Source organism: Chenopodium album, chromosome 17 (genome assembly GCF_948465745.1).
Source record: "Chenopodium album chromosome 17, dcCheAlbu1.1, whole genome shotgun sequence".
Lineage (NCBI taxonomy): Eukaryota > Viridiplantae > Streptophyta > Magnoliopsida > Caryophyllales > Amaranthaceae > Chenopodium > Chenopodium album.
This window is the reverse complement of record NC_137850.1, coordinates 9902176-9917205: the sequence shown is the minus strand read 5'-3', so window position 1 is coordinate 9917205 and position 15030 is coordinate 9902176. Positions and strand designations below refer to the sequence as shown.

General features: G+C 34.7%; 1 long non-coding RNA gene across 1 annotated transcript; it reads right to left on the bottom strand.

Annotated features, from left to right (window-relative positions):
- Positions 1–10450: 10450 nt before the first annotated feature.
- On the bottom strand, positions 10451–15030 carry LOC145588247 (uncharacterized). The gene is made up of 4 exons (XR_014101566.1): positions 14948–15030; positions 14403–14473; positions 10603–10706; positions 10451–10502 (listed from the first exon to the last, which is right to left on the bottom strand). It is a non-coding gene; the product is annotated as an uncharacterized LOC145588247 (long non-coding RNA).

Sequence of the window (15030 nt, the reverse complement as noted above, 5' to 3'; positions counted from 1 at the left end):
CTATTGGTAACACTTTAAAAATTTCATGATTGATTTATTTTACGCAACACCTTTGTAACACTTTGATAATAGGTAACATTTTTTGTAACACTTTGATAATAGATAACACTTGATTGTAACACTTTGATAATAGGTAACACTTGGTTGTAACACTTCATTTAATATGACTAATTCTATTTTTTAATCAAATACTCTGTTTTTTTCCCATCAAACTGCACCCTGATTAAAAAAATATATAAATCACACCTTTTCTTCCTCCCTTAACCTGATTAAAATTGACCCTCACAACCTCCCAACTTTCTTCCTCCCTCGTATTCTTCCCTCAAGCTTTCCTCGGCTTCCGATCCACTGCTACCCCCATCTCGCTCCCGGTGCTCCACCGTAGCCCCCGCCCACTACAACCTTCATCTCGCTCCACCTCGAAGTTGAGGAGACAACGATTGCCACCCCTAAAGACAACGATTGTCATCCTCCTAGCCTCCCTCCTCGATCGGCGGCTTCCACCTTAGAGTTTAAGTTAAGGTTAGTTCAGTTCCCTATCCCTTCCGTTATCAACAAGAATTTGATTTAGCTAAAATTAGGGTTTCAATTCCCTCTAATCTTATTGATGATTTCTTAATTTCATGGTTAATTTGCCTATTAATATGTTTAATTTCACTATTTTCATACTAAATTTTGCATGTATCTGAATTGGTTGAAGTAATTAGTTGAGTTTGGGATTTTTGTTTTTTTTTTCTTTATTTCGATTACTGCTGATTTGTTTTACCTTATGATTTTATCTTTGTTGACTAATCTAACTAATTTTTAATTTAATTAATTTCTTTTCTAAATTGATTCCTCATTATAAGCTTGTCGAATCCAAGTACTTGTGGGCGAAAGAGATGTAGAAATCCAAGGCAATACAAGTTATTATCGGAGAATGGTGTTTGATAATTAAGATACTGCTGCTATTCCTGCTACTGCCAAATTCACCAATCTTGGCAAGATTTGCTTTTTTTTTTCTTATTAATATTAATCTCTAATTATGGAATTGGGTTTTATTTTTCATTATCTCGATTATTTTATACTTTTCCTGATTATTTGTTACTTTTGTAAGAAATTTGTGATAATTGCATCGGTTGCCACATTTTCCACGGTTAAATTTGTGGGGTTAAGATGATCAATTGGCTAATATTTTGTAATTTATCTATAATTTCATGATTTTGCTTGATCTTTTTTGTGTATTTTTTTTATTTTTAGTTGTCTGATGAGTTAGCATGCTGTATAATCAGTTCTAGTCAAGCTCTCAGTTTTTAGGTTACATGACTAATTTAAACTATTGGCAAGTGGATGATAATGCCAATAGGGAACCTACAAGTGGTAGGACAAAGAGGTGAATTAGGAGTTGTATATTGTATCATGTAATTAATGTATTGATCTAAAGTGAACCACCTTCTTCATTTTTCAAACCTCAAATCATCCTGTTAATCAACCTCACTAGCAAACTTCAGTCTCCGGCCATGAGCCAGTTTTATACGCCAATTTCGTAAGTATTCTCCTATTTCTTTCCCCTCTTTATTCTTTGCTTATTTCTTTTGCATATCATTAGTGTAGTTAAATCTATTTATTTGTCAATTTGGTTTCTGTTTTGGTTTAATTTTTTATGAAGCTTGCCGGTAATTACTTGCTAATTTTAAAATTCATACCTTCATTAAGGAGTACGTTAAGATACCTATAGGTTTTAGGGGACTTATAAGTTTCAATTTTACACCTCATCTATATATATACATTGAGACCTAGAATTGGTAAATTAACCAAGCTAAAATTTCAAGTGAGCTAAAAACTTTGGAACTAATTGTTGTTCATGTAATTTTAACTAATTGACCGTAAAAAAGTAATTGAGAATTAGAATTAACTTGTCATAACAATCGCCAATACGCCTGCCCAAATATTAGTATGGCCGTAAGGGTTTCACTCTTTTTTTTTTTAATTGTACTCTACCAGTTCTTAAGCAATCTTTAAGCAGTAAACTCTAACTAGGACCTTACAGGGTTCAATTATACTTCTGTTGTGAACAAATTGTGAGGGTCGATTTTAATCAAGTTGAGGACTAAATCCTTAAGAACACGTTAAGCAATATTATCTATAATAGGAAAGTCACTGGCTGCTTTTGATGATTGTAATTTAATTGCATGATATGGATTTGGAGATGGTATATGCAATTCTTCATTTTGTTGTTTTCTTTTTTGTGCCATCTTGAGCTCTGGTCATAAGTTCCTTGTTTTGTTAATCAAAAAGGTGCATCATGTTTTGGCAACATCAACACATGATCAAGATTTCTTTAGTTTCTACTCTGATGAAAGAGTTTGTAATGGATTTGAGGCAGTATTATCTCGAAACAGGAAAATTGTTCCCCATTTACGACTTGCAGGTTTATCATTTAATATGATCTTGTCCCTCGTCTCACTCTCATAGTATTTCTGTTATATTGGCTCCTTTAATTGATTTTTTTTTCATTGAGTGAACAATTGATGTTATATTTCAAACACAAGACTATTTGATTAATTTAGTTGTAATATGAGCGTAATTTATTTATTTTTTGCTTATTTTGCAGATTAATTGAAGACAAAGATACTTGTAAACCTTCAAGCAATTAGTAGAAGATAAAGAAAGACTTGATTCCATTAGTTTTTCCTTGGAGCTATTCTGTAGTTTTTTTTTCCTTTTTAATTGTACAATAATAGTGTAATGGAGTACTACTAAGTTTTGATTCATTTTGTTTTTTCTTGTATTTGACTCCACCTTCATCAGTTAAAGATTGAATTTAGTTTTATTGATAATGAATATAGCTTGTGGTGAAGTATTTCGTACCAAATTTGTGATTTTTTTATAATAATAATAATAATAAATTGTTAAATATTAATTAATAAGGTGTTACATTACTTTGCAAAAAGTGATACATAATGTCGAATTATGTGTTACTATGTGTCAAAATATGATTGAAAAATGTTACTTAATAACCAAAAAGGTGTTACATTAGTTCGTAAAAGTGATATACAAAGTCAAATAAAGTGCTACTATATAATTAAAAATGTTACTAAAGATAAGAAAGTGTTACATAAGAAGTAAAAAGTAACACTTTAAAAAAGATACTAATAATATAAAAAGTGTTACATATGAGGGGATATAGTAACACTTTTAAAAGTGTTACCATAAGTTACCTAAAGTGCTACCTAAGACCTTAAGTAACATGAGCAGATATATCACCCACTAAAGTGTTACCTATAGTCTTTAATAACACTTTTACCTCTTTTTGTAACACTTTTTGGGTGTTAGTTAAGGTTAATTATGTACTAGTGTTTGCCAGGTAATTGTACATATGTGTTCTTAGATTGCTGCAGCTCACCATTCCCAAGTGCAAGCAAAAAAGCAGAAAATTCTGGATCTTCCTTGGCCCTTTGATTTTCCGTTAATCTGAATTTTGTAAGTTGGGGCCAGATATATGAAATCACTATGCTAGCTTGAACAACTTCTTTTTGATTTTTGAGAGGAACAACTGGTAGTACTTGACAGAAGTCACCCCCAAGAACAACTAACTTCCCACCAAAGAGCTTGTCATTCTCACATATATCTTGCAACAGAAAATCAAAAGACACCAAATTGCTTTTATTGGCCATTGAAGCTTCATCCCAGATGATTAATGTTGTTTCTTTTAAGAGTGCTGCTAAACTCCCTTGTTTTGGGACATCACATACCAACGAACTCTCAATATCAATCGGTATTTTAAACCTTGAATGAGCAGTTCTATCAGAAGGAATATTAGCTGCAGCAATACCCGAAGTAGCTATAGGCAATACAATTTTATTCATCAGCCTGATTTCTGCATACAGAGCATTGTATAGGAAAGCTTTCCCTGTGCCTCCAGGCCCATCAATGAAAAAAGCACCATATTTCCCTGATCGAACATGTTCCATTATACATGAAAAAGCACTTAATTGTCCACTATTAAGCATATCTATACAATCAATACATGATTGAGGAATTGGTGCATCTAAAGCATCAATAATGTCTTTAGTTCGCTGGAATTCATTCTCTTCACTCGAACACAGAGCACTCAATCCTACACTTTTCAATGATTTTCCCATCGCTTCCAGATATTGTTCAACTGAACGAACAGTGAGCCTTTTAACTTTATCATCATGTTCTGGATACTGATGTTTGAAATCTTCAGATAAATCACCATAATATTTTAACCATAAAGCAAATGAATCTTTTGGCTGGTAAAAGATCAAAACAGTTGTAAATAGACGCCGCAATGTAACAGGTAATTACGTTTCCTTTGCTTTTGACATACAAAGGGCACTTACATCGTCATCTTCAAGTAAGCCTAACTTCAAAGCTGCTTCCTAAAATGTTCCATAAACATGACCATGAACAGTCCGTAAGTCTTCAAAGGACATTAAACTTCGAACATTGATCAGAAGGAGCCTAAGGAAAAAACATTCTCTTTCAGCTGGATAAACGAATGCCAATCTACCAACTGTTGTTGTTTTATTGACTCTTCCACACCATTCTTTGGCAAAGACATCCCAGCGAAAATTCTCACTAAATTCTCCATACAAATACCCTGTTCCACCTATATAGAAGAGGAATATCAACTGAACCACGAAACATTCTACATAACAATTATTTTATTTAAATTTCGGTAAGAAATGGCAAGCGTCACTTTCTCCAATTCGAAAGAAGGCATCATGCAAGAAACAACAATAAACATAGCAATCCAAATCACCTCAAACACAAGATGAAGGTATTGCTGAAACCCAACTATTATAAAGCTTAGATAAGGCAAGTTAAACGCTTAAATTAGCATATATGTTCTAAGCATAGATGAGAAGGCCAAAAACTCTATGTGAAAGGTCTTGATTAAGGGAATCATTTTCTAAATTTATAAACATAATCATAATATTACAGAATTCCCCAATGTTGTTCTAATCCTACTCCATAATTCATGTCATTTGAACCCTCTTTTTTTCACACTTATCGGCACACCCATTTAATTTTTCCTAATTATCCTCTCCTTTCTAGCCAACACCATCAGGTTCTTTTGCTCCTTTACTCCAACACTTCTGAAGTTTTTTTGCAATTTAAATTACTCTAAGGACCAACTTTCAACCTCTGAAGCACTCTTCTTGTAATGATTGGCCACAATTATTTCCCGTGTAAGTTTTCCAACACCAATATTGTTAGCAATATTCAAAGGTTGCTAACAATATCGGTGTCCAAAAAGTGTACATAAAATCAAACTGTTGTCAATTCTTGATACGAGAGCAGCATAAGAGTTTAAAACTTCAGATGTAGTGAATACCTAAAGTAATTATTATTATAATTCAAAATATCTGTATAAATTTGGACTAAACCAGCAAAAGAAACTGATGGTGCTACCTGGAAGGAAAAAGGATCTTTAGGAACAATAAAAAATCTAAGCTAGTAAAGGTGAAAAGAAGAAGGATTCAAGTGCCTTGAGGTATGGAACAGGAAAAAACAATGAATGGGAAATTGCATGAAACTAATAATCTCTAACATTTGCACGGCACCATAAAGATATACCTTTAAGGGAACGTGAAGTGTTATTATAACCATGAAATTTTTCACATGATTCATTTTCCCAAGTTGAAACAATAGCAAGTATTGGTTTTCCGAATTTGGAAGAGGACAACATGTAAAAAACCAATAATAAATATGGCAATCTAAATTATCGCAAAGACAATATAAAAGATATTACTCTGAATATTATTGTCTTTGGCATAGACCGATCTGTAAGTAACTCCAACCGTGAATGAGTTGTCTAACCTCTGCATACTTTAGAAAATGTGCAGAGAGTAAATAATACCACAACGGATGAAAGGTGAAGGAAAATGAGTAAACAACCTTAACTAAACAGCAGGTCCTGATTAAGGGAATCAATTTCTAAATTTATAAACATAGTCATAATATTTCAGGATTTCCCAATGTTGTTCTAACCCTACTCCATAATTCATGTCATTTGAACCCCCTTTTTTCCCACACTTACCAGCATACCCATTTAGTTTTTCCTAATTATCCGTTCCCTTTTAGCCAACACCTTCAGCTTCTTTTGCTCCTTTACTTCGACATTTACAAAGTTCTTTTGAATTTTAATTACTGCAAGGACCAGCTTTCAACCTCTCAAGCACTCTTCTTGTAATTGCCCATAGTTTTTTCCCATGTAAGCTTTTCAACACCAATATTGTTTGCACTATTCAAAAGTTGCTAACAATGTTGGTGTCAAAAAAGTTTAAATGAGATTAAACTGTTGGCAATTCCTGATCAAGAGTGGCGTAAGAGTTTGGAACTTCAAATGTAGTGAATCCCTAAAGTAATTATAATTATAATTCAAAAGAACGGTATAAATCTTGGACTAAACCAGCAAAAGAAACTGATGGTGCTAGCTTTAAGGAAAAAGGATCTTTAGGAAGAATGAAATGGCTAAGCTGGTAAAGACGGAAAGAAGAAGGATTCAGGTGGCTTGAGGTATGGATCAGGAAAAGACAATGAATGGAAAATTGGATGAAACTAATAATCTCTAACGCTTTCATGTCACCATAAAGATATACCTTTAAGAGAACGTGGAGTGTTATTACAATCATGAAACTTTTCACATAATTTATTTTCCCAAGTTGAAACAATGGAAAGTGTTGGTTTTTCCTATTTGGAAGATGACAGCATGTAAAACTCCACAATAAACATGGCAATCCAAATCATCTCAAAGACAATGTAAAAGGTATTGTTGTGAATATTATTGTTTTTGACATAGAGAAATCTATAGGTAACTTAAACTGTGAATGAGTTGTCTAATTTGTGTATACTCTAAAAAATTGAAAAATGTGTCGTGCATGATAAATGTAGAGAGAGTAAATAATATTGCAACACATGAAAGGTGAAGGAAAATGAATAAACAACATTAACTAAATAGCATCAAGAGGTATTGACGCTTACATAACGCAAAACAAATTTTAAAGCAAACAGAAGTATTGAAACTCAAGGACAACCGGCTAATAGTAAGTAAACTGCAAGTTGTAGGAAGTAAAATAAAAGCATGTGAGAAAATCTATATATAGAACACTTATCACAAATAATTATCGTTAGAACAATAAATGGATACATATGACAACTCGGTAAGGTGTTGTGTAGGCAACGAATAATTATCGCAAGAATAATAAGTGGATAAATATGAAAACTCGGTAAAGTGTTGTGCAAGCAAGGCAGATTCAGTTCTTCAGAACAAAGGTTTGTTTAAGCACCTCTATACATGCAAAAATCACACATGAGGCTAATCTTTAAGGAAAAACAGATTAAAGAAGTTTAGCAGTAAGTAATATCATAAGTTATATGACAACTGTAATGTAAGTACTGATAATGTATGTAATACCTGGAACAGCAGCATTTGCTGCAAAGAACTTAGTCAATGGAGTCCTACTTCGTTTGTTATTAAAAACAACAGATCTTAGTCGTTCATGTGGCCTAAGATGTACACTCTGCATATTTGGTAAATGTACTGGTAATAGCAGCACTGGTGGATGCATCTGGAATAAATCAAAACTTAAAATTCTCCATGCAGCCTCACACGGAGATATCCATCGCCCAGATTGGTATTCTTCAATTTCATCTATTACTTGGTCTTGCTGAGGAATGATATTATACTGAATCCGATCATGACCCTTATAGACATATTTGTATAAGCATTTTACATCTTTGATAGTGGAGCAGACCTCAACATTGATATGACAATCAAACAATGCTGATAGATATGGGTTGTATGGTATCACCCAGCGATTATCAAGTTCATCACCCCTTATTTTGACACTTTCTCCTTTATGTCTCCTTCTATATAATGGGTACCCATCTTTATTAACGGTGGTTTCATCAGAAAATTGTCGAGGAAAACCATACTTACAAGATATTTGCATCCCACGTCTACGCATGCATGAGCATTTGGGATTTAAACCTCCACGCGGACCATGCATCATATGCTTAAGTACTATCTTCCGTAGAGTAGAAGAGGAGACTGGAGGTATTTCTGTGCATACAAAATTATCATAGTCTTCAACCCGCTTGAGCTTGAACTCTGGCTTCAAAATTATTAAAAAATGTGCATGTGGAAGTCCACGCTTTTGAAATTCAACCACATATATCATGGCAGCTACCTCACCGAAACACTTTTTTTTCCTTGATTTGATTTTTCAAAGCCATTAATTTATCATGGAATATTCGTGCTACCAAATCAGGACAATCTTGTGCTTGTTCTCGATCAGTCAATTCATTCTTAATCTCTGGCCAGTTAGGGTTACATGTCATGGTGACAAAAAGATATAGCTTTCCAAAATTTTTAACCAAAGCCATTGCATTGTAATATCGCCGTTTCATATCTCGCGGACCACCAATAAAAGAGGGAGGTAAGATCACCCTGCGTCCAATATTTGTTGCTATTGTTTCGCCACAATCTAGAGAATCAAGCACGCCTTGATAAAAATCAGCTCGTATAGTAACCTGGTTATGGCGAAAGAAATCAAGTCTTGTATTCTCTACTTTCACATACATATCAACTATATACTGCTGAAAACACCTCCCAGCCCGAAGCATCAAATTATTTGGTCTAATTTGTAACTTGTATGCATAGTACTCTCTTGCCAACACATACTTATGTGCCTTTGTATTTGTCGGGCATAACCTACAACATAAAAGTTAGTATATTAGGGTACATATACTTGCACAGCTTTTTTTTTCCCCATTGGACACATATGTACATATATTTAAACTTACGAGATGCTTCTTCTGTCAGGAGTTCTTCAGTTGTATGAACAACACATGACATAATTGGATCAACCTGCGTAGCTGCTTGTTGATTTCCTCCCCATGTTTTCTTTTTAAGTCCTTGAGTCCAGCCGCATTCACCTTTTGGAAATAAGAGAGGATATTGTAATGGATCATAACAACCATAATAATGCTGGATACGGTGTGGCTTAGATGATCTACCTCGAACGACAATATGAGGACTACTACTTTGGCTAGACACTGAATTATCTGGCAAGATACCAGCGACTTCATCCATAGATGGGGCATTATATACTCGTTGATCAGGAACTGAATTTTTGTTCAAAACAATGGTTGTATCCTCATTAACACGAACCTCTCGTAAGGTTCTAAAGAACCTTCCATATGGATTAGCTTTACTAACATCCATTAGAAGTGCAATAATGTCAGCTCGTATTTCTGGAAACTGTCGGTATGCTTGGTAGCTTCAGCTAATCCGTCATAAAAATACAATTGTAGATATCTAGCCTTACCATCACCTGGAATTAAATCCGGAATAGAATGATATAGCTGCCCATGTGCTTTGAATACAAATATCCCTTTGTAATTACTCGTATCACAGCTTCCTCCTAATGATGTGAAAGCAAATAGATTGTTGTATAAGCGAGCATATTTCTTGAAATGCATAGCATCTTCATCATCACTTGTAGAAAGTCTCTGTAATTCAGCAGGATATTCATTCGTAGCTATTAGAATTTCACCGCTGCCACAACAGAAATGTAAACTTTCAAATGCAAACTTTTTAGAATTGCATTTTAGACAATAATGTGGAGTAGGTAACTTCATTAGACTGTCAGGCAGTTGCTATCCAATTGAATTCTCCTAAGTATTATGTATATAATTCCTAAGCATACATAAGATTTATATTCTACAAATCAGTAAAAGTGAAACGATAAATACCAGATTCATTCCTCTGATTTTGCCTAGGCCTTGTGGCCCTGCTTCCAATGTGTACAACATATAGATGAGTAAATCATTATAACTATAGAAGATTTAACACAAAAACATATTTGCACACTCGTGCACATGACATAATTTCGTCTTAGATTACCTCTCGGGTTGTGGGTGAGACATTGCTTCAATAGTCCTCCTACGTTTGCTAATGCGTTCTTTATTCCTTAAATTGGAAGCTCAATCAGCTATTGATTGCGATTCACTACATAGGTCCGATCCTTCTGATGCAAATAGATTTAATACACAAATCAGTTAATTTTGGCATTATTAGAACTAATTAGGATACTCCAACAACTGGACATCACAAAACACCCATTACCAATATTGGTCGAACTCTCATGTTGTATTCGCCTACGCATCCTAGGCCTCCTGCTATAATCCACATTACACAATAAAACTATATAATCAGATCATGAAATCCTAAATTCTACCATGTACAAAGCATAACAAATTCATACAAACCTTGTAATTGTCTCTCTTCTAACAGATGATTCCAATCCAAAAGGGGATGCTACTGAATCCACAATATACATATAGCATCAGTGTAAACATACTTGCAGAACATAGAAACGCACAATCAATGTCCACATGACAAACACCAGTACATAATATTACCAGTATTATTAGCCAAGTGTTCAGCAAGCAACTGCCTACGCATCCTACCAGTTCTCCTGCCTCCCCTGCTACCATGGAAATCAACACACAATATGTATGAATATCATGTAAACTATTGTGACTACAACAACCTATAACTACCTAGTTCTTTTTTGTTTTAAATACCTCACTATTCCAGTTTGAGACATGGATTCCAATGCACGTCTGCGCCTACTTGTGCTTGGTAAAGACCTCGGCATCATGTTCAGTTGACCTCTATTGACCATATACTGAATACTCAAATTCAAAAACTCCGTACGATATAGTACATCAAAATATCTCAATCAAATACATTCAATACCATACATTTGTGATATAATAACATACCAAAAAGATTAAGTGTAGTATCCATAAAAAGGGATTTAATAATGTGAATATCCAAAGAAGGATTTAAAGCTTATAACAAAGTCATAGTATTTATGTCATATAACATTTATAAAATCTTGTCATCAAAAGGCACTACATAACAACCAACAATACAACATTACAAAGTCTAAGTTATATGAATTAGCAACTACATGATAAACGAAATGCATCCATAATATAACCGTTGAATATTCCACTAGTCACATATAAAATAACCAGCAAAATGCCTACACCGGAAAAGCTAACAACTATGTAAATCTAACACGTTTCGCAGTCTTGCATGGAGCACGAATACCAACATCAGGAGTACATGGTGTTCCCATTGGTCGCTTAGACACTAAATTAGTAGGTGTGCTTGGAGCAGTAGCAATCACAGAACTGTGGGTATCTTCCTTAGCCGCAGTTGCTGAAACTTCTTTAACTAAGAAAGGCATAAGTCTAGCATTCTTTCTACGCCCTTTCTTTCTCTCTTCTAATGCTAAACAACTTTCTCTTTCTAAAGAACATATCACACCCTTTAAATTTGCAGCACCATAATTTGCATCCACTATGTCTAAATTATACTGGTACATGATAAAATGAATGGCTTTCTTCACAACCATTTTTTTGGATTTAGTACTATATGGACAAAACCCACTGAAGAAACATTTCATTTACCTTTTTGTATGATAGCACATTACGTAATCCAAGATATGTATCCCTGTGTAGGTGAGTGCATTGTTTCTAGACTTGTGACAAAGGCTCCAGTCTTTTCAAGAACCTTAGGCAGGAATCCTACATAATCAAAAGAAACATGTACAACATCACTAGTAATTTTCTCACCACAACACTGCCTATTATCACCAGACTCCATAGAATTTCGTTTCAACCTATACAGATTCCCACAAGTTTCATACATACGCATCTTATCCATAGTGAAATCACCTACACAGACACCATACTTTCTTATTAAGAATTGTATAGCTTTCTAAGCTGCTAACTCCTTAAATTCATCAATGGTTGCTGAATCTCCATTATTAAACCAAAATATGCCATGTTGCTCTTCTGTCCTTACATAAACGCATGAGCAGCACTTCACCACATCGTGTACAGAGTAAGTGGGTTTAGGAAAATCAAGGCAGTCAGTGATCTGAACCAACAGTGGGCAAAAAGGAATACAGATTTGGTCCTCAGAAGTAGCCATTACCTAAAATGGTAGTGTCACTATATTTCAGAATATCTTATAACACACAACAAATGTCTTTAGCTACGTATGTACAACATAATCCACGAAAAAAACTGACCTTTATCAGTAAACATCGAAATTTGACTGTAAAAGCATCGTTTCAAAAAAACATAAAAAGTACACTATGTGAAGCACTATAAATAGATAAATCTAATAAACCGGCCATGTTTAGCACCTTACAAAGCACAAATAGATTACAAATGCTATGATAACATTCTGTTACTTGAAGTGCATAACGAATCCATCTTAAAAAATAATGTTATCTATCAAAATAGATAAAATTAGAGAAAATGCTAAGATATGCTTGGTTCGTAGGAGGTATGAAGATGACAAGAGCAAAATCAGCGCACACTTCAATGGATCAGAGGGTAAACTTAGAGTATAAGAGAAGGGGTGGAAGTAAGAAGAAATAACAGCAAGTGTAAGCAAAATCAGTTTCGAAAAGCAAAAAAGCCAATCAGTTATTCATTTCCAACCCATAAAAGAAAGGGCTGCACCAAACAAAAATAAAGCAACAGAAGACCAATCTACTTCAAGTCTGAGTCAATATATCAATAACCCAAAATACATATATTACTGCATATATTATAATACAAACTAAAGTTGTGCAGCCAAAACAAACCAGGCCAGCCATAGCTTGCTTTACAAATAAGGTAAACCATTTAGTAGACATTTAATCTAAGTTCAAAACGACATTAACTAAAGCATTAAAACCTACATGCCTGAACAGGAAATGAACCCTGAAAACTAACACAAAGGCAGAACAACAGTCAGGCCCCGAACAGGACACCACTACACTAATATCCTAAATACAACTATGATGATCTAGGTAGCTTAGGAATGATCTCTAATTCTGGTACATCAGTCATGACACGCTTCGAGGTTCCTATCTTGGTAGTTGCTGGACAGCATGAAGGTAACACATCTCTACCCTTAACTGGGTAAGTAGAAGGTGGACAATGAACAACGACCCTTTTTCCTTGGTTCGTTGTAGAGGCACATTCACTACCAACACCACACCTGGGAGCACTAATAGGTTTAAATTGGGGAGCTAAACTCTTAAGATGTTCTTTAAGAACTATATATTTCTCGTGCATTGAAAAGCACATTTTGCTCCATTTTACTGCAGCACCGTAGTTAGCATCAATAATTTCAATGTTGTATTGATGAACTATATAAAAAACCGCTTTCCTTGCCACCTTCTGCTGTGCAGTGGATGCTACTGGACAAGGCTCACTAAAAATACACTCCATTCCATTGTTAGTGTGTGGACAAGTTACCATCATCCAAGAAATATACCCATGCCCTTGTACCCAAGTAGTCGTTATCGCAGTTGCACAAGCACCAGTCTTCCTCACAATTATCCATAAAAATTGTACACAGTCAATTGAAACATCTGCATATTCCTCAGCCACAGATGGTCCCACAGCGCCGCTTCCAGTACGGGCATATTTGGTAGGTCTTTCCTGCACTAACTCAGCACACTGATGCTTAAATAGTTGCTCACACAGCAGATACATCTTCACTCTATCATAACTAAAATCAGCTACACGGATACTAAACTTTGAAATCAGGCATTGCACAGCCTTATGCGCTGCCTTCTCGCGAGACTCATCAGCAGAATTTGCTTCTCCACCATAGAACAAGAAACCAAAACGGCTATTTGGGCGGTTCACTTGAACACAGGAATTATTCTTAGCATTTTCTAAACAGCTATACACTGGCTTCGGGAAATTCAACCAGTTGGTTATCTTTTCCAGCAGAGGCTGAAAAGGAATTACAACCTTGTTTGGTACTATAGCCATAACTTGAAACGTGAATAACCATATTCGAGACATCGTGCATGTGTCATCTAATCACTATATTCCCGTTCTAATTCCCATTTAAAACCAAACGGGGAAAATATGGGGTAAAAAAAAAGGTTAAACTGGCCAAGAAGGAGGAATAATGCAAGAAGGGAATAGGACAATGCTTTACCCATAACAAAACATGAACTGAGTTAACAGGTACACACCAAAACCTCTATCTGTTCACCGGGTTGTTTAACTTATTCATAATCATAGAGACAATGGCCATCAAACCAAACCCAAAACGACACTCAAACACCCATAACGATTTAAATTTAAGCACCCCTATACCTTTATCAACACCAAATGAAGCACATAGCATAAGCATTCCCAAAAATAGAACATACAATCACATACACAAAGTACTCTACACCAATGAAACAAAGCCATAATTCTAGGTAAGAGCTATAAATAATGTAACAATAATTTTCCAAACGGGTGAACGAAAGCAAAATTTTAAAACACAGATTAGTGACAAAGAAAATTACCTAATCAACCACTACACACAACAAGCAACAGGGCAACCGCAATAAGAACACAAGGAATGCTTCAAAGGCACCTGGCAGAAACAGCAACCAAATCCATACAAAAGTTAACAGTGAATACTTTTTTTTTTTTTTTTGTAAAAGGCAAACAATTTAAGAAAGTAACAGTTTACAGGAATTTTTGTTGATATACATTTAAGTAAAACACAAAATTAAAGGTCCCTTTGCAATCCCAAACACTTACAACTAAATTCAGTAGGAAAATTAAAAATAATATAATGTATAAATTAAGGGTAACAGAATAATTTAATGCCCCCTTCCCTCAAAAGCTCTAAATAATAACATCCCCTACCAATTGAAACAAATGTATACACATACCCAGTACTAAACGAATGCATGTATAATATAATGGCAAAACTGTAAACAATAAACAACACACAACCTCCTTCAACTATATAAACAACTCTAGAAGAATCCTGAAAACACCATACATAATAATCAATCAACCTAAACAGTACAAGCTACACAAACAGACCAACCAAACTTACACTGGTGTATGCCCTTAAACAATTCCTTCACTGAGCAGAATTCCTAAACACATCGCACCCATTTATGGCTCCCTCTAACCATA